Raw genomic sequence first — 27,906 nt, forward strand, 5'->3', positions numbered from 1 at the left:
ATAGTACAAGTTAAAAAAAAAAAAACTAATTAACTGATGTAATTTTGGCTGAAAAATCCAAAGTACCATCTGTCACTTGTATATTTGGCAGTAAACAAAAAGTTCTATTAAAGTACAACATATGCAAGGAATAAAAAAATTCTAGTTAAATAAGTCGTTCCTGAGTGAGTCCATTTTACTCACTTTTATTTCCTACTAAAAATCGATTTTTGAATGAAACCATAAAAGTTTATTTTTCTAGAAAATTATAAAAAAGACAAAAGCAAGCAAAATATGTACTCACTTTTATTTCCTACTAAGAGCAATTTTTGAGTGAAAACATAAAAGTCCGTTTTTCTCGAAAACTATAAGAGATAGGAGAGAAACAAGCGAAATCTGTGATCACTTTTAATTTTTGAGTGAAAACATCAAACTCCGTTTTTCCGTTATAAGAGATAGGACAAAAACAAGTGAAAACATAAAAGACCGTTTTTCTAGAAAACTATAAGAGATGGGACAGAAACAAGCGAAATCTGTGATCGCTTTTACTTCCTACTAAAAATCGATTTTTAAGTGAATGTATAAAAGTCAGTTTTTCTCGAAAACTATAAGAGATAGGACAAAAAAAAAGTGATAACATAAAAGTCCGTTTTTCTAAAAAAACTATAAAAAAAGACAAAAACAAGCAAAATCTGTGCTCACTTTTATTTCCTACTAAAAGCAATTTTTGAGTGAAAACATATAGAGATAGAAAACTATAAGAGATAGGACAGAAACAAGCGAAATCTGTGATCGCTTTTATTTCCTACTACACTTTTATTTCCTAGTAAAGTGAAAACATAAAACATAAAAGTCCGTTTTTCTCGAAAACTATAAGAGATAGGATAGAAACAAGCGAAATCTGTGATCACTTTTATTTCCTACTAAAAATCGATTTTTGAGTGAAAACATAAAAGTCCGTTTTTCTCTAAAACTATAAGAGATAGGACAAAAACAAGCAAAATCTGTGATCACTTTAATTTCTTACTAAAAATCGATTTTTGAGTAAAAAAGTTTTAGTGCAAATCGATTTTTGAGTGAAAACATAAAAGTCCGTTTTTCTCGAAAACTATAAGAGATAGGACAAAAAGAAGCGAAATCTGTGATCATTTTTATTTCCTACTAAAAGCAGTTTTTTAATGAAAACATAAAAGTTTATTTTTCTCGAAAACTATAGGAGATAGGATAAAAAGAAGCGAAATCTGTGATCACTTTTGTTTCGTAACAAAAATCGATTTTTAGTGAAAATATAAAAGTCCGTTTTTCTCGAAAACTATATGAGATAGGACAAAAAGAAGCGAAATCTGTGATCACTTTTATTTCCTACTAAAAATCGATTTTTGAGTGAAAATATAAAAGTCCATTTTTCTCGAAAACTATAAGAGATAGGACAAAAAAAGCGAAATCTGTGATCACTTTTATTTCCTGCCAAAAAAATCGATTTTTGAGTGAAAATGTAAAAGTCCGTTTTTCTCGAAAGCTATAAGAGATAGGACAGAAACAAGCGAAATCTGTGATCACTTTTATTTCCCGCTAAAAATCGATTTTTGATTAAAAACGTAAGAGTCTTTACGTGCTCTATTGATCATATGCATCATCATATGATCAATAGAGCACGTTTGAATTATAATTTGTCTAGACAGGCACAATAAATATAGCGCTCTTTCCGAAAGTTAGTGTGATAGAATTATTGAATATTTGAATCTAGCAGGAATATGGCAAATACAAATGTATGTACATTTTATACCCAGCAGTTCGACTAAGAGTCAATGCTTACGAAAAAGACAATAATTTCTACTAATAGTTAAGCACAGGGATGTTTGTAATTCGTATGTTTTGTGTCATTCGTCACTAATGTACACTTTGTAATCGAGAATGAAGACAGTCGTCACTTTAGTGTCCTCTTTGTAAACGGGAGCGGAGAGAGTCGTCTCTTTACTGTCCTCGAGTAACCTAGAGATTATACTCTTAAAAGATGTTTTCGTTTTACTGAGCTTCCGAAAGAAGTTATTTTAGCCATCTTTTGGAGAAATGATTATTACTTTCTACTAATATGCCACCATCTGGTTGACTCAAATTTATATCTTTTGTTTCAATCGTCACATTGATGTCACATTATATTCTGGAGAATACAATTAATGTCTTACCACCTATTGGCTCCAATTCGCATGTTTTGGACCATTCATCAAGATAAATAAAAGTAAATCGTCACTATCCTAGAACACGTCCATGTCCTAGTTTTATAGCAAGAAAAGTAGCGCCAGTTAAATAGCTAGTAATGTGACAGAATTCAAAGAACCCATTTGGAGAACAGACTATTTAACTATTTTTGACTGTCTCTTTTTAGGATCTAGAGTGACGATTGACTTCCTCGTAGGACAAGCCCATGATAAAATGGTTGGTCACCTGGGTAGTCTGGTGGCTAGGGACCACCACAAGTGGTAGGTTAAGTGGTCAGTTCGGGACCGTCCCGTCGAACTGCTGGGATCTTTTAGACAATACCAATGCTGTGTACAACAATACAAAACCATAAAACCATAAACAAAACTTTATAATTACAAAATGCAACAACAATATCATAATAACAAAATACACACAAACAAAATACACACTTAGATAGTAACTGGGCCCTCAATAAGTTAAAAATAATATCAATCAACTCCTTTCAAAACAAAATGCAAAAACAGTGACGTCACTATAACAAAACAAAATACGCTCAATTATATTTCATAAACAACGACATAAATACATTTCATGACAACCAACAACAAAATAAGAGGGTCTGATGAAATGTATCTTTTCTTTGAAACAATAGCAACGCTTTATAAAACAACAATAACAGTATCTAAGAAATTACAACAATAATAATATTTAAGAACAAATTACTTTTAATATTCATAATTTTCTTACTTGTTATACCCTTCACCTTCGTGAGAAGGGTATATATAAGTTTGTCATTCCGTTTGTAATTTCTATAATATAATTTTCCGACCCTATAAAGTATATATATTCTAGTACTAGTAGCATTAAGACAATTATCGCTTCATTTCCAGCAGGGTTCTTTCTCAATTTTAAAATACAAAGTCGATAAGTTTTTATTTTAACGTAATCTAGGTTGTCGTAGAATCAAAAATTTCTAGTACTTACTTTTTTCATTGGTAGGACCCTCAATTCCCTACCAGCGATAAGAAATATTAATCTCAGAACAATATGCTCAAAAAATTTTTTTCTGTAATCTTTTCGAAATGGCAGAATTTTTGAGAGCCATTTCAAATTAATCAAAAATTTTCTATTGGATTTTTTATTAAATTTCATTTTTTGAAATGGGTCTTAAAAATTCCGTAATTTTGCGTTGATTAAGGGAAACATAATGTTAAAATTTTTGGAAAGTATTTTTAGTCCACAAAATAATTTTTATTGGATTGGAGAGGCATTTTCGCTTTTAATCGAAAAAGGGGTCAGAATTGTAAAAATTTTTTGTTTATACAGAAAAATTTAAAAAAAAAAATAGTTTGGCATTTGGTTTGGAGCAATTTAGAACTTTTTAAATTATTTTGAAATTTATATAACCCTTGTAATGCACTTAAAGTCGTGTTAGCGGACCAGAAATAGTCTAAAAAAAATTTTAATTATTTTTCCCGCTATAAGCTCAGATAATTTCTTTATCCAACAATATTCATGTTAAATGAACATATTTCCTCCTCAAATACCAACATTCACTTTACAAACATTTAATCATGGCAACTCTTTTCGCTCTCAAAATGTGCATTACTGTTCCCACTTGTTACCTTTGCAATTCATTACTTATTCACTTTATATCATCATTCTAAGAAGAAAAGCATCAAGTGTGACATCATTGTGTTAGAATTGTGTGTTCGTTGTTCTTGTCATTTTTTTTTTTAGTATTTGTTATAGTAAAAACGAAAGTTTACCTCGTCAATGAATATGTTGTGTATGTAAATGGTTTGTGAATTTGCTATTTATTTGCAGTTTGGGCCCAAAAATGTGGCAACTATACTCTTGCAACTTTAATTTTGTACAACAACTTTGGGATCTTATAAAAAAAACGGAAACTTTTGTTCTTACGTGAGAAACTTTAGGGAAATTGTTGTTGGATATCAAATTTTTTAAACATTAATACATTTTCATATAATATTTGTAACATGATTACCACATTTCGGGATTTATTAAAAACTTAGGGATTTTTTAAATTTTGGCAAAATGAACATAAAGAAAAAAGAAATAAATTTATGATAATAAAAAGTTTATATTTGCTAACAACTCTTAATATTATAAAGAAATTACACAAATTACACAAATTTCTAACGGTTTGCAAGGTATGAGCCTGAGAAAATGACACCGAGGTCTCAATCTCAAATCTTTGGGCCTATAAGTAAAAAAGTTCATGACTTTGGGCAAAATTGGAAGACTCGGGTCTTCTTATTTTTGGACTTTTATCATATAGTGGTGTTCATATATGGTTAGTTTTTCGTGTTGCACTGTGTTATTTGTTTTTATTTTTCTTAAAATGTTTCTAATGCTATGTATACGCGTTGTTCGATCTTCAAACGTTGGCAGTAAATTGTGCAGAAAATGTCTAATAATACTGTCAACTTACACAAATTTTGTCTTGCAATAATTTCGGTAATCCTTTTTCAGACAACGTTGAAAAAGAAAAAATTGTAAGTTCAGACGATTATTAGACATTTTCTGAACATTTTACTGACAACGTTGTAAGATCTGACAACAGTGTATTACGCGGCTTTAAGACAAATAATTTTTTTTTGTTACTAAAAACAGACTTTAGATTTGTAAACAACAACCTTGGAAGTAGTGGTGTCGCCATTACTTCTGGAGCCTGTTCTTCCAGACATTGTTTTGGTTCTAAAGTTTTTCTAAAGAGTTTTCAAGGAACAAGTTCTTTGGAATGCATACTAGTCGAAACAACTTCCCTAGAACTAGTACCGAGGTTGACAATTTCAAACGAAATTCGAATTGATTTAAAAACTAGTTTTAGAACCGTTCCAAAGAATGAGTGTCGAATACATAACACTTTCTCAGAACCATTGGTCTCAATGTCAAAGTCAAAGTAATCATGCGTTCTAGAACTAATAGTGAAACTATTTTTTTTTTAATATTGAACCTAAGCATGTAGAGTCTGGATTAATTTACAATATATAGGACATTGATGTAATGAAAAACTATTCGATAAAAATTTCACTTTTTGTCATCAACTGATACTTTTTAATTTTTAATTAAATATTTATAATACTGTGTTCTCAAGGTCAAATATATTTAATTTATTTCAAAATTATTATTATTATTTTCTAATTTGAAACTATAATTATTTTTTTTTTTTCATTTTCAGCTAAACATGAATACAACAAAAGTGCGGATCGGTCGGTCGTATCGAAAAGAATCATATGTAAATGAGCGGATCGTTAGCGCTCACAGTGTCGTATTTTGCCAATTTATGGGGACAAAACTCAAAAATGTTTGATTATTTTTTGCCTTTGTTTGAAATCAATATGAGAGAGATAATTGTTCCAGTAGTAAACAAATGTATTTAAAAGTAAAGAAATTTGACCCAAAACTGACCCGAAATTAGTGTTACAGAAAATTAAAACTAATTTTTACCAGCTACATGTTCCCTAATTTTGAACTATTATAACTTTTTTGTTCTTGAAGATTTTTAAATATTTCTTTTTGTTTTTAAAGCTTTTATTGTGTTTAATAATAGCAATAACTTTTTATACCCTACACCATTTTAGTGGGGAGGGTATATTGGGTTTGTGCTAATGTTTGTAACGCACAATAATATTGGTCCTATACCCACCTTAAAGTATACCAATCGGCTCAGAATCATTTTCTGAGTCGATTTAGTTATGTCCATCCGTCTGTCCGTCTGTCCGTCTGTCCGTCTGTCTGTCTGTCTGTCTGTCCGTATAGATAGATAGATAGATAGATAGATAGATAGATAGATAGATAGATAGATAGATAGATAGATAGATAGATAGATAGATAGATAGATAGATAGATAGATATAGAAAGATGAATGGAAATATATTTTCTCCTATTGCCACCGACTTAAAGAATCACTTTTTTTTAGCTTTTTATACATTAGTGGGGAGGATATTGGGTTTATGGTGATGTTTGTAACGCACAATAATATTGGTCCTATATCCACTTTAAAGTTTACCAATTATTTTCTGAGTCGATTGCACCATCCGTCCGTCCATCTGTGCGTCCGTCTGTCCGTCCATTTAAACCTTGTTATCAAACTACTGGTCGCAATTTTGAAGATAGTTCAATGAAATTTGCACATGATCTTAAATGGGTGCTAGACCCCATACAACTGGAACCGCCGAATAGGGCTTTTAAGTTCATTACTATGTTTAATATACTCATATCTCGACAAAAAGCTGCAAAAACCAAGTTCTATACAAGACTTGATGACCCTCATCCATAATAATAGGTCCTAATATGACCCCAACCCCTATGAAAAGCCCCCATCAAAATTTCACTTAAATGTCCACAATTTTATTCAACAAGAAACGGGTTAAGTATGTATATCTGAAGTTAGGTACAATTCAACTTAAATGCTTTATTATGGCAACTAAATCACATTATTTTGCTATAAAAGGTGTACGGTATTATATGGTCGGCCTCGCCCGACTATAATTTCTTACTAGTTCATATTAAAATATTTTTTTATCTTTTGTCACCCATTTTAAGAACTAAAACTTATTTTTGATTTTTCATATAAAAATAAATTTTGCAGATGACATCAACTTTGTCACATTACAATAAACGTCCTTCTTACAAATGCAAATAACAGCATTTGGCCAATATAAGTTTTCAATTTTGCAAATACTTAGGTAAAGCTGTCATTAGAATCTAATAAAATCTAAATCTTAGTTGACAGTTTCTTATACAGTTTTCTTTACTTTTATTACATATTTCGAAAACAAATAAACATTTTCAATATAAAATGGATTTTATTATTATTTGAGCAAGAGGAAAAATTATATTTTTAAAATTGGCAAACAGCAACGAAAAACGTTAGTTGAAAAATAATAATATTTTTACATGTGTGAACAAATAACCTAGTTTTTAGTTGACAGCTATATGAAAAGAATGCGGAGAAAAAAGAGACACCAGCTTTAAAATGAAGGCTTAAATGTATTAATTCTTTAATATTAAGAATTGATATAAGTATATATAAAATTTATAGAATGAACATGTTTGTTTTGCAAGTACGTCTGTCGGTCCGTTTGTCAAGTAAATTTTCTGAAAATCCCAGTTATATTGAAGAACAAATCTTCAACAGATCTGTCAGGGATGATTTAACTACTTCCGTCTGTCTGTCCGTATGTTATTCGATTTAGATATGTTGGCATTAGTTTTATTCTTTTCAATCTTTCCCAAGTCATCCTCATGTACATATTTTTTAACTTTTCCCCAATGGCCAAAAACGGCGATATCGCCCCATCCATGGGGTAAATGCGCCAAGGGGATGGGGCAGATTTGTCATTAGTAAAATAAAAGGAAAAATTACAAAAATAAAAACTTTTTTTGCTGTTTTATACTTGAATTCATTAAACAAAGTATAATAAACCAGATATTTATTGTTTATTTCACAAAACTTAACAAAAAATTAAAACAAATTATTACTGATTTTTTCTATATTTTAACCAAATTTTGTTCTATATCACAAGCATTATATATATTTGGAACATGTGCCCCACGGGCAGTTATGGGGTTTAGTTTCAATTTTTTCAGGCTTCAAATAATATTATCGAAAATATTATTTTGTCTTATTGTTCATTATTATTGTCTTTCTATCATTGACCAATACATTTTTTCTATCACAAAAACTAAAATAGTTAGCACAAAAAGTTCACACAGTGAAATATTTTCACAGCCCTTTGAAAAACTATTCATCATGTCTGGCTCCCATCATAAGTAAAGTTAATGTTTCAAATTTTCAGGGATGATAGATAATCGATAAACGAAAACAAAATTTGATAATGCGATAAAATCGATTACTCAGTTCTCAAGTTATTCGCTATTGGCAGATGTGCCTATTGTGCCCTATTGCATTTGATCCCCCTTCTACCCTACTTGGTTTACATGGAAACACTGCCGGACAGATAAACGGGTGTACAGACGGACAAAGCATAATACCCCCCGCGCGTGGTGTAACGTATAAAGATATATTTCACCAATATCCCAGTTCGCAAAATCATCGTCGCAAATCGCTAAACTCCAATGTGTAAGAATTCTTCTTTAGCGACAAACACCTTTAGGTTGTCAGCTTTTAAGTCCCCTTAATCCCTAGTATATGTTAAATTTTTGCGTAAACTTCTTTAGTTAGTATGGTCACCCTAATTTGAAAAAATTTCCTGTTATTAAAATGTAAGAAGATTTTTCAAAAAACCGCTTATCATTTAAAAATTTCGAAAAACTTCGAAAAAGATTAAAACATTTAAAATGTGTTTATTTTAAATTAATTTACAAGAAAAAATTAATATTTTTTTTTGCATTTAAAAATTTCTTAGTTATTTATTCTATGATTGCACCAGTTACTCAATGATAAATCAAAATAAAAAACCGAAAACAAACACATGTTGAACTTGAAAATAAAAATGTTGTGAATGGGTAATAAATTGAAAAGGGAAATAAAATAAAAAACAAAACAGCAAAAGCAATAACATTAAAAAATCAACAGAGAGCATGAAATAACAGAAATGTAAAAAATAATTTAACAGCAAACAACTTAACAGTAATTCTATGTATGAACAGAGTAAACACAACTGTTAAGTAAATTACTCATTAATAAGGAAAGAGAAGAGAATAAAACATTAAAATTACATTTAACAGGCGGTGAGCTTGCTAACTTAACATTTTGGATACTCTGTTAACTTAACAGAGTACACAGTATGAAAAAAACCTGTTTTTCTATAGATTTCAAGTAGAAAATATGTAAATTGGAGCTAAGGCTCCACTAAACGAAAACATCTCATATTTAGTTGGAAACTTGGAATCGTTGCATAAGGTTGTGCTATTATTCGGGTTGCGGATATTTTTCTATTTCGTTTTAAAACGAATACGGTAGAAAAAAAAGAAACAGAATAATTAACAGATTGTGTTTTATTTTTCATACATATATGTATATAAAAAATTAAAACGCGTAAGTGTTTATTTGAAAACAAAATTATATATAAAAAAGTGTTTTAATAAAAAAATAACAACAAATAAATAAAAAAAAAATTAAATATTTTTAACAACGTAAAACGTTGCCAACAAAGCAAAAAATCTAATTTAAAAATTTTCAACCAAAAAAAAAAAAAAAAATCTAAAGCTGCCTTTTTTCATAAAATAAAATTTATATCATTTATTTTATTAAAAAGTTTATTAAGAAGAAAAATAAATATTAATGTGTTTAGACCAAAAATAAAAGTAGAAAAATATTAATTTAAACGGAAATTACTTTAAGTTTTTTTGTTACAATCACGTCATTATTGTGTTTACTTCTCAAATAAAAATAATTTTATAAAAACAACAACAACCACTAATGCATGTTAAGTTAAACAACAACAACAATAAATATGTATATTTATTTATTTAACAAAGAGAAAGCAACAACAAAATTAGTGTTTAATCATCAGCTTCAATTAATGTGTAGTTTGTGGTTATTTTGTTGCTGTGTTTTTTTTTAATAAAAATTAACTTTAATTTGCATTTTCTAATTGTTGTTCGCTGTGTATTGTTGTGTATTTCTTTATAATTATTGTGATTTTTTTTTATATTTTTTGCAATTCATTTAGTTCGATTATAGTATTACGGGAATTTTTTCTTTCAAGTTTCTAATTAAGGTTTGTTTTTGTGAGTTTTTTTTTTTTTTTTTGATGCGACAGATAAATGTGTTGTTATGTAGCGTTTTTTTGAACAACTTAAAACTGTTAACATTTGTTTTTTTTTATTAATTTTTTAAGTGTCTACAAAACTTGAAAAAATTATACGAAATTTTAAATTTTATTAAAGATAATAAATCCAAAAAATATAAATTTCTTAAAAAAGTTTCTTGAAAATAATTTAAATATTAATTAAAAGAATATATAAGCAACTTAATTATTTATATAAAAAATAGCAACTAAATCGACTTATACATTTTTCTATGGATATAAATAATTACAAACTAAAATTTGTGAAAAATAATAAAAATTAAAAGATAATTTTGGGAAAAAAATCCAATTTTCACATATTTTTTTTTTTTTTTAAATTAAAAAATTATAAACATTTGCTTTTTAAGCAAAATGAAAAATTTTAAAGTAATTTAAAAATGTATAAAATAAGTTATGCCTAAAAAAGAAAATAAATTTTAAATTTGTTTTATATATTTGAAACAGAGAAAATATAATTTTTAAAAGCCATAAACTAAAAATTTCAAATCAACATTTTCTAAAGTGTAAAAGAATTAAATGAGTTTTTATAAAAAAAGTCTTCGTCATTTATGTTTTACGGCATTTAAGTGTATTTTTCTTAACATATTTGACTTAATTAGATTGTTAATAAATTGGCGATATGAAAAAGTGTAATACCGAAGGGGAATAACTTTGACAGGCTAACCCCCATTTCAGTCACGACATCTACAACTGTCAATCATTTCTAAAATATCTCAAATACATCCATAATTCGTTCCGATATCTTCAATAGTTCCAGAGAAATATACCTAGAAGAAATATGCATAGGACACTATCGGGATTGTTGTGCTTTACTTTTCATAGACAAAAGAAAAAAGTTCACTTAACGTATTATTTGTCAATGTTCAAAAACTCAGTTTCCTGAGCGTAATTCCTAAAAGTTTTCCAAACAGTGTAAGTGAGGAATGTTATTTTCGTAATTAAATCGCATCCAATATACTTGAATCTAACTTCTACGAATGCCCTACAGTGTCAGACAGAAAGTGTTCGAGAGTTTCATTGTCCTCTGTAAATGTTCTACTTTGAGAGGCTTCTTATCACGATCACCTACGACATTCAATTCAAAAATACCTCAATCATATTTCGTTCCGATAGTTCCAGAAATACCGAATTATGTTAAAAAATAAAAATGTGCATGGGTAAGGTTGTTCAGAGGATGAAATATACCTAGAAGAAATATACACTATGGGGAGTGTTGTGCTTTCCTTAACATATTATTTTTCAATGTTCGAAAGCACAATTTCCTGAGGGTAATTCCAAGTATTTGTTATTGAGTTTTCCAAGTGGTGTTAATGAGGAATGTTATTTCCGTATTAAAATCACATCCAATATACTTGGATCTAACTTCAGTGTCAGACAGAAAGTGTTGGAGAGTTTCATTGGCCTCTGCAATTGTTCTACATGCGTCTGAATCCGCACGTCCAATTTTGTATAAATGTATACGTAATCCTGTGTATCCACTCAACATTAATCATACCTACCTTAGGCTTATTCATTTTTAAGAGATTTCTCGGCTTGCTTTCTTTCGGGGTCATTTCATAGGATTTTCTTCCTTTTTTATTCTTTTAATCTCGGTATGCATTGGATTGGTTCAAGAGTTTTAATAGTGAAAAAGTGCGAAGTGTCAGACAACAATATTAAAGCAAATATTTATACCTTACACCACTGTAGTGCATTTGAACTGAAGGTTTGCCATACCAAAAGGTATTGGTCCTAACCTCAACTTAAAGTATACCAATCAGCTTAGAACCACTTCCTAAGTAAAGCTATAACCATCGGTCTGTGTGTCCAAAAGTATTGGTCCTTCATCCACCTTAAAGTGTGTCCATGTAAAACTTGTGCATTTGTGCTAATGTCTGCAATACCGAAATGTATTGGTCCTACTTCCTCCTTGAAATATGCCAATTGGCTTAGAATCACTTTCTAAGTTGAGCTATGTCTGTCCGTCTGCATGTCCAAGTAAAACTTGTGGTTTACAACTACCTTAAAGTACGTCCATGCAAAACTTGTGCGCGTGCTAAAGATAGCAATTTTTATAATTTGATAAAATTTTACATATTTGATGAAAATTTGCACACACTCTTCTCAACCAGGAAATCTATTAAAAATATTTCTAAATAAGGGTTTTTGATCACATAATTATGTTAAATGTTTTTCATCTCAACAAAAATCGGTAAAACTTACTTCTATATAAGCCTTAATGATTCTGATGATTTTCGTAAGGATTTGAACCTATTCCCCCATACAAAGTCCCCTTTAGAAAATGACTTAAAGCTGAAAATTTACATACAAACGCTAATACAGACATAAATATCTCTATCAAAAATTCCGCCTGCTACCATGTAACACCTCTTTTAGAAAATCTATTTTTTTTGTCAACAAATTGTTCAAATATTTCTGAATTAACGTTTTTATCATATTAAATCTTTTCTTATTTAACAAATATTAGACATTTCTAACATAATAACTGCTATAGAGTATTTTACACTGATTAATGGAAATATAAAATTAAAAATTTTGTGAAATATATCTGGACCATAAAATGATTTTTGGTGGAGTTGAGAGGCATATTACTTTCGCTTTTTATTAGAAAAAGGTATGAAAATTTTCGTCATTTTTAAATTATACATAAACATTTATGAAAAATTAGTTTTGCTTTTGGTCCATTTTAGAATTTTGATATTCATCGTAGACCCATAAATATTTTGGGTCCTTATGAGATCCTAGACGATTTAGCCATGTCCGTCCATCTGTCTGTTAGGGACTCAATAGAGCCTAAACGATAAACGCTAGAGAGCTGAAATTTTACATAAAATAAGAAGAACAATCAATGAAACTTAATTTTAATGATTGATGTCCCTAAAATTCTTTACCCGATTTCAAATGATTTATTTTAAGATTATTGTATAAATTTGTCAAAACTGATAATCAATTTCAAGCAGATAGAAATTTTAAATAAAATCTAAAGCTATGTACGTATACACGGTTGTCAGATCTTACAATGTCGACAGAAAAATGTTAAAAAAATGTCTAACAACCGTGTCAACTTACAGTTTTTGTTATGTAACTTTGTCAGAAATACTTTTTCTTTTTCTATATGTTCACACGATTGCTTTGATATTTTCGTACAATTTTTCTGACAACGTTGTAAGATCTGACAATATGTGCTTTACAGCTTTATGTTAGCCATTTTCATAAGTATTATAAATATATAATGCTCAAAAAAAATCCCTGATAGACATCACTCTTTTTACACAGCTACTACTACTTTTATGTTGTTGCTATTATAAATTATGCTTTTGTTGTTGTTGTTGCTGTGTTGTCGTTTTTGCTCATTAGTAAAATGAGCTTTCAACTCTTGAGAGACAATGCTCCCTTCTGTTTATTAATAAATATTTACTTTTTTCCCCTTTTCTTCCTTCTTCTTTACTTATTGTATTGTATGAAAAAGAATCCTGTATATTTTACACATTTATTTATTTTTCTTCCTTTTAAGCTGTCGTTGTTTCTATATTTATGCAAATAACAAATAATACAGCAAATAATTAATTTAACATTTTTTTTATATTTTTTCTTTCCAAAAAAATTAGTGTTACCACCTTAATAACAAATTTAAAAAAAGACGCTTAAAAGCGCTTAAATAAAAAGAAATTAGTGCAAAAAAAAAAGAAAAAACAAAAATCCATCAAAAATAGTTAAAAGCTCAACAAAAAACCAATTTATCAAATAAAAAAAGAATTTATCTCTGTGTGTGAAAGTGCCACAACGACTACAATAACGACATTTTTGGAACAGTGCAGCAAACAGTGAGCACCAACGGAGCCAAACAACATCATCGTGTTTTGCTGTGTTGTTTTTGTAGAACCAACAATTTGGATTCCCTTAACGTGTAGAGTAGGTCAGGTCAGTATTACTATTTTATGAAGTTTTCTTTTTCATATTTTTTTTATTATAATTCTGTTTTCCTTGTTATATAGTACATAAGTGTGCTTAGCTTTTTTTATGTGTCTCTATTGTAGTTTCTTCATCGGTGTTTCGTTTTATTTTGCGGAAAAAGTGGAAAATCTAAAAAAGAAATAAGCACAAAAACAAAACCGTTTAAAACTTATTGTTGTAGTTATTGCATTTTTATCCTGTTGTTACTCTTGGTTTATTTTTATTGTAATGGAAATTATGACAACCATCTTTGTTTCTTGTTTTGTTTTACAACAATATAAGTGAAATGACGAAAAAAAATTAATAAAATAAGTTTTTTCTCTACGTTTTCTCTTGTTTAGAATAATGGATTGTAATGAAATGGGATCAAGTTATGCGATATTTTATTGTTCAACTTGTTGACTTATTTAAATTTTGTCATCTTAGAATTGAAAAAAAAAATAATGAAAATTGTTATGAATCCCTATAAGAGGGAAGGTATTATGTATTTATGCTGATGTTTGTAATAACCAAAAGCATAGCAATCGCTTTTTATGTCGATTCAGATATCTTCATCCGTCCGTCCCTTTGTCCGTCTGTCTGTCAATGTTAACCTTGTGCGCACGCTACAGGTCGCTATTTTAAAGATATTTATACCCTACCCCACTATAGTGGGGAGGGTATTATACGTTTGTGCTGATCGATTCAGAATCATTTTTTGAGTCGATTAAGACATGTCCGTCCGTCCATCTGTCCGGCTGGCTGGCTGTCCATGTAAACCTTGTGCGCAAGGTACAGGTCGCAATTTTCAAGATTATTTGATGAAATATTGATCAAGCATGTTTTTTTGGCACAGGGACGAAGCCTATTGAAAATGGTTGAAATCGGTCCATTTTTTTACCTAGTCCCCATACAACCGTACCTTCCGGCACCTTCCGGTACCTTTTTATGCCATAATTACGTCAAATATTATATTATCTCTCTAAAAATTGTCACAAATAAGTTTTATATTAGTATAAATCACGCTGCAGCTTTTCGTAAGGATCGGCCCTTATTTGACCTTAGCCCCCATACAAACTTCCTTTCATAAAATGTCTTAAACATCTAAAATTAAATTGTAACCATTTGTATCACAATGAAACTCAACAAAACTAACTGTTATTTAAAAATATATCCTTTTCTCAAATTTACCGAGGATCGTCCCATATTTGACCTATATAACGCCTCATGTTGAAATTTTAGTTTTTTTTTTATCAATAAATTGCTTAAATACTTTGGAATTATGGTAATATTCAACATAAAAATAAAAAATTTTAAAATATACTCATGGTGTAGCGTATTATATGGTCGGCCATGCCCAACTATGCTTTCCTACTTGTTGTTTCCTAATATTTACCCTTGTATAATAATTTATATTTTTACCTATTACTCACTGGTGTAGTGTATCATGTATGGACAATACGTTTTTATTAGTTTATTCACAATTTTATAAAAAATCTTATATTTTTTTTTTTTTGGTTTCAAAAATTTTGACTTGTTTGGTTTCACAAATTTCCCACCAATTAAAATTTCCCTTGCTTCTGTCATTTAAGCATATGAATGGTCGTTTGTAATTTCTTTTTGGCAAATTGACAAATTTTTAAATTGGTCATAAATAGATTTTTTAATGGAAATATGTTTTTTACAAATAAATTTTATAATATACTTATTCTATTCTGATCAAATTATTGAAACCATGTGATTTTATATACTTATGTATGTGATTTAGATATCCATCACAACTATGTTGTTAAGACTGTTGTGGTTTTGTCCTCGTGTTTGTAATACAAAATCATTTTCTGAGTTATTAAGCTAGATCCGTCTGTCAGTCTATAAAGAAAAAAATCAATATACTGATGAGAAATTTTTAATAAAATTTGTCATATTTCATACATTTTTTCCAGACCCCTATAAAAAATATGGAAAACGGTCTATTATTTCAGCCTACATACAACTGGACCCCTAGTATAGCTTTGGAACTGATCATTACGTTAAGTTTTGACACTAGCCCCACAGAAATTCCCTCACACGAATGAGTTAAACTTTTCAATACTAGTTTTAGGGCTATTCTTTAGGTGAAGGATTAGAGATTAAATTAAAATTAATCCTCTATAGTTGTTTTTGAATACTCAATCAGTTAATTTTGTTTGCTAGTTTAAGCGCCCAATGTAGGTTGACTGATTGCCATGTATCGGGCTAAGTTAAGTAATTGACAACTCCTCTCACAGACTCCTCCTCACAGACTTGAGCTAGAATTATATACCATAAACACTTAGAGATTTATTTACGGAAGAGGTTAACATTTTTAAGATTGTGTCAAATATGAATTGATAAAGGGCTTTATTCTAAACAATTTATTACAGGTTTATAAAGCAATTTTTCATAAAAAATATTCTTAAACCTTTAAAAAATTGTAATGAAGAAAGCAATAACAATTTAACCAATATACATAAAACCTAATGATATGATTTCATTCAAATAATCCATAGGTCACAATCATTTCAAGATCATTAAGGTGTGCTTTACGTACATAAGAGTGTCCCGATAAACAGCCTTTTTTAAAATTTCATATAAGACTACATTTACATTAGTACATTAATATGTATTGTTTGAGAGATATTCCTGTAAAAAAAGTGGTCCATGGGACACCCTAATATATACATGTGTATGTTGTACCCTAAAAGAGATAATAAAAATTTAGATTAAAATGAAATGGTCATACAGAAAAAAAGTTTATTAAATTAAAACGTTCATTTTCAACGAACATGCAATACAGATATTTAGATCTAATTAAAATAATTATATTTTGTCATACAATTAACAACAGCGATGTAGTCATCAAATATTTTTAGTAAAATTTAAAAGAAACTTTTTTAAGATTTGTATCTAGATGCATTTAATAATTAAGTTGAAATTATAAAGAAAACAAAACAAAAAAATTACATAACTATTTTTGAGCTATTATCTTATCATGACAATTTCACTCATAGGTGTGGACCATATTACGTAGTGAAAATTCTCATAATAACAACATTATTCTAATGAATAAGAGCAATATACAGGCCAATTTTCAATAATAAATTCCCGAGAACTTTGTATCTCCTCCTGCACATAAAGCATGCAAATGGGAATAAACTCCTGTGGAATTATTGTTAATAATTGGTCTGATTGTCTTTTTGAACTAAAAATGTTTAGCTCAACAGCATATGAACAATATTTTAAACAATTGCAATATTAAAGTGAAATATTAGTAATCCTTATTTAAAACAGTTCTACTGCTAAAAATTTACATATTTCCACTAAACCACTTAAAGAAACTACTTTTTATATACACACACAAATGCAAACGTAATGTATATATTACCAAAAATAATAAGAATATTAAAAGCAGACAGGAAAACAGATACAGAAATATAAAAATACCCTTAAGGGAATAACTAAAGAAATTATATTTAATATTACACTGAAAATAATCCATGCTTAAGATTACCACAAAACAACTGTAACAACTACCGCTATAGTAGTGAGGGTCCCAGCAGTTCAACAAAGAATCAATGTATCCGAAAAAGGACAATGATTTCCATTTACGTCTAACCATCTGGTTGACTCTATTTTGTACTTCGTCACGGATGTATTCTTTGTAAATGAGGATATCCGCTCTTTGAAAGTGAGGGATTGGACACTTGAATCACAAATTTAAGTTTTTTGCTGTCTTTTCGTTATCTATGGGATGACTATTCCCTAGGATTTCCGTCACGGATGTACTCTTTGTAAATGTGGATAAAGACAATCGTCACTTTATGTGTCCTTTGAAAGCGAGGGAGTGGACACTTGAATCATAAGCTTAAGCTTTTTGCTGTCTTTTCGTTATCTATGGGATGACTATTCCCTACGATAACATAGCTAGTCTGAAGGTTCATTTAGGGTTCACATAAATGGTAGGTTAAATAGGTAGTTCGGGACTGTTCGACCGACATGCGTTTCTGCTGATATTGATATCTCTGCTTAAACTCGATTAAGCTATGTCCGTCCGTCTGTGTGGCCATGTAAAACTTGTGTGCATTGTACAGGTCCGATTTTAAAAATAATTTAAAAAAATTTTGTACGTAAGTACCTCCTTAAGGACGAACGCTATCGAAAATGATTGAAATTGGTACATTATCCCCCAGACAGACAGATAGACAAACAGACAGAGAGACAGACTGACAGACAGATAGACAGACAGATAGACACACAGATAGACAGACAGATAGACAGACAGATAGACAGACAGATAGACAGACAGATAGACAGACAGATAGACAGACAGACAGATAGACAGACAGATAGACAGACAGATAGACAGACAGACAGATAGACAGACAGACAGACAGACAGACAGATAGACAGACAGATAGACAGACAGATAGACAGACAGACAGATAGACAGACAGACAGACAGATAGACAGACAGACAGACAGACAGACAGACAGACAGACAGACAGACAGACAGACACGTTTTGCACGTACGCCTCCTAAAGGACGAACGCTATCGAAAATGATTAAAATTGGTGCATTATACCCACAGACAGACATATAGAAAAACAGAACGAGGGACGGGCAGACAGAAGGACGAACGCTATCGAAAATGATGCATTATTCCCCAGACAGGCGGACAGAAAGTCAAACAGACCGAGGGACGGATAGACAGACAGACAGAAAGTCAGACAGAAAGTCAGACAGAAAGACAGAAGGACATTACTAAATCGACACAGAATGTTATTCTTTGTCGACATTTTTTATTATATTAGTCATAGATTAATTTCAGTGTAATAAAAGCTAAAGAAAACATAAAAGAAACCAAAATGCAAATGTTTAAAACAATAAACTCACTTATTAAAACTAACTTGCATTGCCAACATCTAGAAAGGATAATATACCTCTTTATAAAAGAACTATAAAATAGAATAAATATAAAAAAATGGAAACAGACTGGAAATAATTTTTTTTTATGTAAATACAATTTTAAATATTTATTATAAACCTTTAGTATTTATCTCAAACATTTATATTTGTTAGACTAGTATGTTTGTATTTTAATATTGTTTAGCTGGCAAAGAAGTGGAAGAATACATAACCCCATAAGTGCATTATTATATTGTGTCTTTATTTACCAAAAAAAGAATGCACACACAAAAAGACCTTGAAATGTTAACAACTGCAGCATTATTACCACTATTTAGTAGGGAAAGAAGAAAGATAACACTAAAAATATAAAACAATTGTAATAGTTGATATAGTAAAACTTAACAATAGACCCTGCAGTTTTAAAAAAGGCTTAAAGTATACTTTTAAACTCGAAGTTTAAAGGAAGGGGAGTAAAAGAGCGGAAGTAAGTTTTTACTTTAGATTCCCTTAATATACAAAGAGTTCGTATTCCAAATTTGTTCGTCAATATTGTATTGATTGTACAACTGGTTTCCACATAACCTCATTAATAGCAATTTAGTGTATCCTAGGTATTTATTCATTTCCCCGCATATTCATAAATGCTTAAAAAAGTTATTGATAGATTATCGTAGAAATTTTGTATGGAAAATGTTTTCATATAGAAAATTTTATAAATAAAGACAACACCTCGTCCTACTTGGCTGTACAACATTCAAATGCAATGACAAATTTGTGAAAATATATTTGAACCTTTTTCACTTCCATTTAGTCTAGAAGCAATGCAACTATGTACTTATATAAAACTACTGAAAAGTCTATACGGCTATACGGAAAAGTGTATACGGCTTTACCGAATCATAAATACCCTTCACTATAAATAACAATAGTTGATGCCAAACGAAACAAAATTCAAAAAGCATTAAAGCCAACATACAGCGAAACATTCTAAAGAAATTTTCTAAGATGGTCTCGGATTTTAGATCATATATCTGTTATTTATGGATGGACTTTTTCTGATTTTAAATAGGAAACAACTCGTTAGCATGTCTGACATAGTTACTGATAATTTGAACTTCAAAGATATCTGTGGTCTTCAGGAAATTTATTTCAAAAGGCAGACAGACAAACGGGCAAATAGATGGACATACAGACGGACATTGTTGCATCGACTCCACTATATATCAGAATCCTTAATATATATACTTTAAAGAGTTGAAAAGTTATATTGTAGACATAACTTTTAGAATGACAAACTCATATATACCCTTCTCACGAAGGTGAAGGGTATAAAAATTGCTTTTGTGGTTTATTATTCATACTGCCAGCAGTAGCACAAATACAATTTAGTCTGATATATATATTTAGTCACTTAAGGTCATATTAAAGTGGAGTATCTTACAAATAACTGAGTTATAACATTCACCAATGAAACTGCTCTTAAACCTATAAAAGTTGGCAAAAAATCTCCGTCCTCGTTGTTTTCTAATGGACAAACAGTTTGATATTATTAATTTTACTCAAAAGTTACTTCTGTCCCGACATAATGTAGTTACTTATAAATCTACCCGCCTATAATGAATTTTAACTTTTAAAATAGATGTTAAGAGAAAGGAAACTTTGGCCAAATATACACAATTATAAAGCTAAGAAGAATGGAAACAAAGGAAGAGGAAATATGTATATGTATGTATGGATGTCTATAAACTTTGTATTTGTTGCATATATATTAGGTACAACTATTTTTTAAGCACAAATGTTTACTTTTGATTGATTGTATGGGTACTACTTAAAACATTGGCACAAACTAATATACATATCCTTGAAACTGCAGCTTCTATACAAATGTATATCTCGAAGTAATTTCAAACATAATATCCCTTAAAGCCATTGTGTCGAGTTTGGTTATCCTAGGAATGCATCAGAAAAACAAAAACATGAAATACAACAATGGTAACGTCAATGGCTGTAATAGTGTAACAACATTATTATAAATGCATTGGTGTAAGAAACATTAAAGTTTCCCTCTCTACTTATTGTTGGTCCTTAACACCATAACGTTAGTTGATTGAGCTGACTAAAACTATTTGCTAACTATAAATGCGCAACATCTACTGCGATTGATTGTGGTCATTTGTTGGGGTTTTAACAAAATACCCGCATCACTAATTTTGTGTGTCCTTCATGAGTCTGTTCAGTTTTGTATTCCTGTTGTAATTTGTTAGTTCTGTTTTATCTTATTGTTTGTTGAGTTCTTTTTTTTTTGTTTGTTAAACATTGTCGTTTCAATTTATGATGATTGCTAAGTTTAGGCTATTCAGTGAAATTACGACATTGCAGCTAAATCCTGTCTTTAATTTGGCCTTCGATGAATTAGAGACAATTTTTAAAAAGTTAAATTTAAATAACTCGGAATTTCTTAGTTTCATTGTTGATTGTGATTCTGGTAGTATAGTTTTTGTAGATTATTTTTTATGGAAAAAAAGTTTCTTTAGTTTTATTGCATTTTGAATAAATGACATTGTAAATGCATTTACTCTAAACTTTTCAAGTCATTAATAATGAGTACATTTATAAATGCTATCAATATTTTTTTCGTTAAAATAGAGAACCTTAACTTATAATGTGGATTTTTATTTATATGTATTGGTAAAGAACAGCAGGACTTTGAAGGGATTTAAGTTTGGTCGTACAAGGTTTTATTCAAATGAGTGCAACTTTTTATTTATTAGTCCTAGCAAAAAGTGCAAAATTTAATTTTTTGTAGTTTATTTCTATTCAGTGATATTTACACTAACTTTTGAAAATTTGAAGGCCCTTATACTTAGTTCATCTTTTTCATTGTTTAACAGTAGTCTATCTTGTGTTACTACAGTGTACCTAGGTAAACTGTACAGAAGTGATTTTAAGTTGTTTTTACCATTCTGTACGTGAGTTAGTTAGTTAGATAGTTATTTAGTTAGTTAGTTAGTTAGTTAGTTAGTTAGTTAGTTAGTTAGTTAGTTGGATATTTGGTTGTTAAATTAGTTTCCCAAAAGGACAACAACAAGACAGACATACATGTAGATAACTAGTTCACTAGAACAGGGTTGCCATTCCAAACTGCTGAATGAAGCATTTTAACTTAGAATTTCTAAGTATTGGCAGTAACTTTGGTCTTTTTTGTGTTTGTATGAGACTTTTTGTGTTACATTTACATTGACCTTATTATCGTTACTCAAATACAACAACTTTAATGATAATTACAAACCATTGTCATTAAAAGAAAACCTCATTATCATATGGGCAATTCCGTGAAAAGGTAAATCGAGACTGAAAAAATAAAACCCTTATAACTTCTGCATTTTTGAAGATAATTCAACAAAATTTGGTATATGATCTTTTGTAGCACCATTTTTGAACATTTTTTGAAATCGGGCTTTTTTTACACCTCGCCGCCATACAAACGGTTCCAAAAATATCACTTTTTAGCTCATATCCCATCAAAAATCGGCAAATCTAAAATGTTTATAAGCCCAAACCTTTATGCCGATATTCATAACGATTGAACCTCATTTGACCCTTGTTCTATTCAAAGTTTAATTTCAGAAAACACTTAAACGTCTGTGTCCCATAGTGTAAGAAATTAAAACAAAAAAGATACACCCACAGAATTCGCAGATTTTCGTAAATATCGATATAATATCGCCATATTTTGATTCATATTTTGGAAAACAAGGTTCCGAATGGGATGATTTTTTTGCAAATATAGTATTCTTTAAATGTAACAGAATGTACTTCTAATTTTACAAAATCTATACCACTCTGAAGACTTGCGAATGTCACATACAGTCGTATGGAATTACCCATATGTTATTTACTTTTAAACTGGCATAACTAAAAAAAAATCATTCAAGGAAAATGGCATTTATGGCATTTTTGCAGTTTGGGAAACCCATATTTTTAATTTATATTGGTTTGTGGTAAATGTGTATCATGTCAATGAAGTATTTTACTTTTTTCTTTTACCATAAAATGCCTTCTATGTAATCTCCCCCATTGTTTGCCTAAAACTCCTCACATTGTTTTTCCATATTATTTCGTGCTGTAACAATAAATATACAAAATATATATAATTATTTTCTTGTTATTCAGATAATTAACTAATTTGGCATCATTAATTTCTCTCTTTGTGAGGCTGTGAATTCTATGAAGTGTAAATAGTTAGAATAGTTTTATTATTCGTGTAATATGTCGCAGCATGTGAAATTTTTTATTTACACATATGTATTTACTCTTATAAACTATTTTACATTCAGTACTTGTGTCATTTCTAATTGGCCATTTCTCTGCATTTTGGCACTATAATTTATTATTCTGTGTGGTTTTAGAATAAAGAATGAAAGAAATAAAAGCAAATGAAATAGTTAGAAGAGGTCAGGGTTGTTGTTTAGATATAGAGTAATGTTTATTTTTTAAACAATGCATCCAAATAATGCCTTAATTGTCAGCCAAAAGTTTTAGCTTAAAAGAGTTTCCTTTTGCCAAATTTGATCAGCAAACTGCGACCTTTAGTTTGAACAAATCGGATGGATGGATGGACAGACCTGTTTTAATTGATTACAAATTTTGCAGAGAACAGAGGGACAGAAACAGCTTATTAACTTAGAAAATAATTCTGAGTCTCTTTGTAAAAACCCATAATACTCTCACTACTTTAGTATAAAGAAAATTTAAAAAATGCGGTTTGTTGGCTTTTATCTCTAGTAATCTGAGTTTCAGACATGTTTCTTTTTATTTCCGTGATTTTAATTTAGGCATTTCCCAATCCTTTACTTATAACAAACTAACTATTCATTAGAAAACTAGACTTTAGTTTAATATACTAAAATAGACTTAATTGTAGATTTATAAAAAATAATCACTTGATTTTGACCCAATTATATAGGTTATCAATATTTTTTTTATAAAAAAATACGAAAACAAAAAAATTTATTTAAATTGAACAAAACACACAAATTTTTGTCTCTTCCAATGAATTGATAATGACACATTCATAAATAATGTGAAGATAACGTAGAAATAAAATATTTAGCATTTCATCTAAGAATACTAATTTCAAAAGAATCATATTTATATATTGGAAAAATATAAGAAATATTTTTATAATTATTTATGTACAATTGTATAGTACATATTTATACACTATATACATATATATCTTATATCCTACACCCCACCAAAAAACAGGATGTACTTCCAAAAGAATAACATTTTTCACCACTTCAAAAGCAGCACTAAGTGAATTTTTTTTACCAAAAAAAAAAGAACATAAAAATTACTTCCTGAGAATGACTTCAGAAGAAGTGAATTTGAAATCAAATAACAAAATACATTCCTCATATGACAAGCCTGTGTTAAAATCATCAATTCTCTATGTCTATTTCAATACTTCCATGGAGTAAATTCTACTTCTTTTTTGCTTCATTGGAAGTTATTTTTTTGTTGGGACTACTGAGCAACACCATCGATCGGTATCATCCCATTTGTAATCAAACCACGTAAAATAAGGCTACAATTTTGCCGATTCAAAAAAATCTGCCTACTGTAACTTCAGCCTTAAATTGGTCATTTTAGCTGCGATTTAAAGATACAAATGAGTTGGTCTAGATTGACTTCTCTCACTTGTTTAAAATGTATGTCGCTCCTACACAAGTTTTTGTTATTCTTTCAACGTAAATATTTTAAAAAGAGAAATCATTAAAAAATTGAAATCAATGAAATTGTTTATAAAAAATCGCTAAATGTTTATTGTTTTTTAATTTTTTTTGTTGGCGTAAATATTTAATAAGAAACAGTTTAAAGGTTTCAAGCATATTAATGTGTACACAAACAAAAAACAAGTAAGAGTAATACATTCGACTGTACCGATTCTTATACACCCTTCACCATAGTGTTAAATTTAAGAATTTTTTATTTGTTTATTTAATTTTTCCTAACCAAATCGCAAAAATTATCATACAAACACAAATACTAAACGTTGTTGTTGTTTCTTGGCTTTAATTTGTCTTTGGTCACGGATGTATTCCTTTTTTATTAAGGGTGAATATAATCGTCACTTTAATGTTCCATGTGTAAGCGAGAAAGTGGACACTTAGAAAATAAACTTAAGCTTTATGTCTGCCTCTTCGTAATCTAAAGGCTGACGAGCTGTTAACGTACTCACAAACAAACACAATCTTAACGTTGTTGTCTTGTCTCGAAGTTTTGTTCATACTCCGTTATTTATGGCTCTTTTTTGCTGATTTTAAATAGGAAACTTATGAAGGTTTAGATCCCAAAGATATCTGGGCTCTTTAGAAGATTGATTTCAACAGACGGGCAAACAAACAGATATACATATAGACAAACAGACTGATATACAGAAAGACAAATATACTGACAGACAGACAGACAGACAGACAGATAGACAGACAGACATACAAACAGACAGAAAGACAGACAGACAGACAGACAGACAGACAGACAGACAGACAGACAGACAGACTGACAGACAGATAAACAGACAGACTGATAGACATATAGACAGACAGACGGGCGGACAGACAGATATACAGATAGACAGACAAACAGACTGATAGACAGAAAGACAAACAGACTGATAGACAGACAGATAGACAGACAGACAGATAGACAGATAGACAGACAGATAGACAGACAGACAGACTGACAGACAAACTGACAGATAGACTGACAGACAAACAGACTGACTGACTGATTGACAACCACACAGACATACTTACAGATAGATAGAAGTCATGGCTTAATCGACTCAGCTTTCTATAGGGATTTGAAATATATATTCGAAAAATTATATTGTAAAAATTACAATCGGAATGACAAGCTTATATATACCCTTCCCACGAAGGTGAAGCGTAATTTTCAAATAAAAAATCCGTAGTAAATTTCATGATTGATTTTAAACAATATACAATATCACATTAAACAAATTATATGTTTGTTATATTATTTACAAGGTAATTTTAAGGTTCTTTTATCAATTAATGCGTGCAATTATTTTAACAGTAACGACTTAATTAAATATTTAAAAAAAATGTATAACTTAACTGAGTCAGTTTAGAAACAATTGAAATATGAATTAATTAACACATTTTATTTAAGTTTTTAAACGATTTCAAACTACAAAAACAATTTACTTTTTAGCAGTTTTAAAACAAAAACAGTTTTAAACAAGTAATAAATTATAGTCAGGCGAGGCCGACCATATAATACCCTACACCTTTTACATAAATATAATGTGATTTAGTTTAGTTGTACCTTGCCCCAGATATACCTACTTAAGCCGTTTATTGTTTAATAAACATTTAAGTGAAATTTTGATGAGGACTTTTTACAGGGGCTATGGTCATATGAGGACCTATTATTACGGAATTCGTGAGGGTCATCAAGTCTAGTATTGAACTTGGTTTTTGCTGCTTTTTGTCGAGATATGAGTATATTAAACATCATTATGAACTTAAAAGCACTATTCGGAGGGTGCAGTTGTATGGGGGCTAGGTGAAATAATGGACCGATGTAAACAATTTTGCATATTCATTGTCTATGGTACCATAAAATATATATGTGCCAAATTTCATTGAATTATCTCCGAAATTGCAACCTGTAGTTTGATTACAAGGTTTACATGGACGGATGGACAGACAGACAGACAAATAGACAGACAGACAGACAGCTAAATCGACTTAGAAAATGATGATGATAGGTATACTTTACGGTCCAATATTATTCTGAGTTACAAACATATAAAGCATTTACATAAACTTTATTTTATTTTCTTTATTAATGTAACATAAAGTATACATATCGTATTTTCTTTTTTAAATTGACTAAGCCTTTATTTTCGTAGCTTTAGTAAATATCTTAACAAGAAAAACAACTTCTGTTATACTACTTATTATTCAGTCTATTTCGTTTACAACTTCTCGTATAAATCAAAATAACTCCATTTGAAAGGTCTCTTGGTTTTACTTTTAATTCTTTTTCTGTAGCACTTCGAGTCTTTCTACAATAATGTACAACAGTTATGGGCAATTTCTCTTAACTTTTGTATAAGTTAATATACATATTAGATGAATATTATACATAACTAGAATCAAAGATTTACAAATTTTGTCCAAAAAAAAAGCATTTTATAATATTGATTTGCCCATCACTGCCACATATACTAGACATTGATGATGATATATTTTGTCTATTTTAAATTTTGTGTATTTATTCATTCACTCATTCATTCGTGTATGAGTACACATGTACAAGACATACCCAGTTGTTTAACTAAGAGTCAATGCATCCTGAAAATACAATGATTTTACTAACATCTGATCATCTGGTTGTAAATGAAGATGATGATAATCGTCACTTTAGTATCACCATTGTTAGCAAGAGATTGGACTCTTAAGAAACAAACTTAAGCTTTATGTCTGTCTCTCCTTGATCAAAGGGCCGACTTTCTCACCTGGACTTTTGGTGGCAAGGAGCAACCCTAAGTGGATTGTAGACTGTCCGATTGATCTGCTGACTTCACTGGTATTAGAGGTAGCTTTGTCCAGCTAAAGACTTCATAGATTCAGTAGCTTATACCATGTATATTATATGAAATTTCTATAAAATAGATAACAAATTTTATAGTCTATTCTCTTTAAGTAACTTAGAGACACTAAAAAAATATTAAATTACTTTTCAGACTACCCAATACATGTTCATTCATTCATGCATAATTTTTGCAAAAATACGTTGTTTCAAATTTCCAAAAAAAAGTAAAAACATCAACATTTGAAATTTTTGTTGGAAAACCCCCCCCAAAAAAAATAAAAACAAAATACATGATGACTGTCTCTCATACTTTCTCACATAAATTGTATGAATGTTAGTTGGTATTTAAAAAAAAAAATACATTGCACCACAACAACAATAAACGAACGAGGAAACAACAATTTTTTTAAATTTTGGAACATTTTCAAA

At 29.7% G+C, this 27,906-nt stretch overlaps 1 protein-coding gene across 4 annotated transcripts in view; it reads left to right on the forward strand.

Moving 5' to 3' along the window:
* Positions 1-27,906, forward strand: part of LOC111678843 (loricrin) — a 161,674-nt gene that overhangs the window by 47,356 nt on the left and 86,412 nt on the right. For 3 of the 4 annotated variants that reach the window (XM_046947683.1, XM_046947685.1, XM_046947686.1), the window contains exons 1-2: positions 9,029-9,211; positions 13,595-13,907. The exons of the other annotated variant lie outside the window; for it this stretch is intronic. The gene's annotated coding sequence lies outside the window, so the exon portion shown is untranslated. Of the gene's footprint in view, positions 1-9,028; positions 9,212-13,594; positions 13,908-27,906 lie in introns of those variants that run through there. 4 annotated transcript variants of the gene reach the window in all.

The sequence above is a fragment of the Lucilia cuprina genome, chromosome 3 (assembly GCF_022045245.1).
Source record: "Lucilia cuprina isolate Lc7/37 chromosome 3, ASM2204524v1, whole genome shotgun sequence".
Taxonomy (NCBI): domain Eukaryota; kingdom Metazoa; phylum Arthropoda; class Insecta; order Diptera; family Calliphoridae; genus Lucilia; species Lucilia cuprina.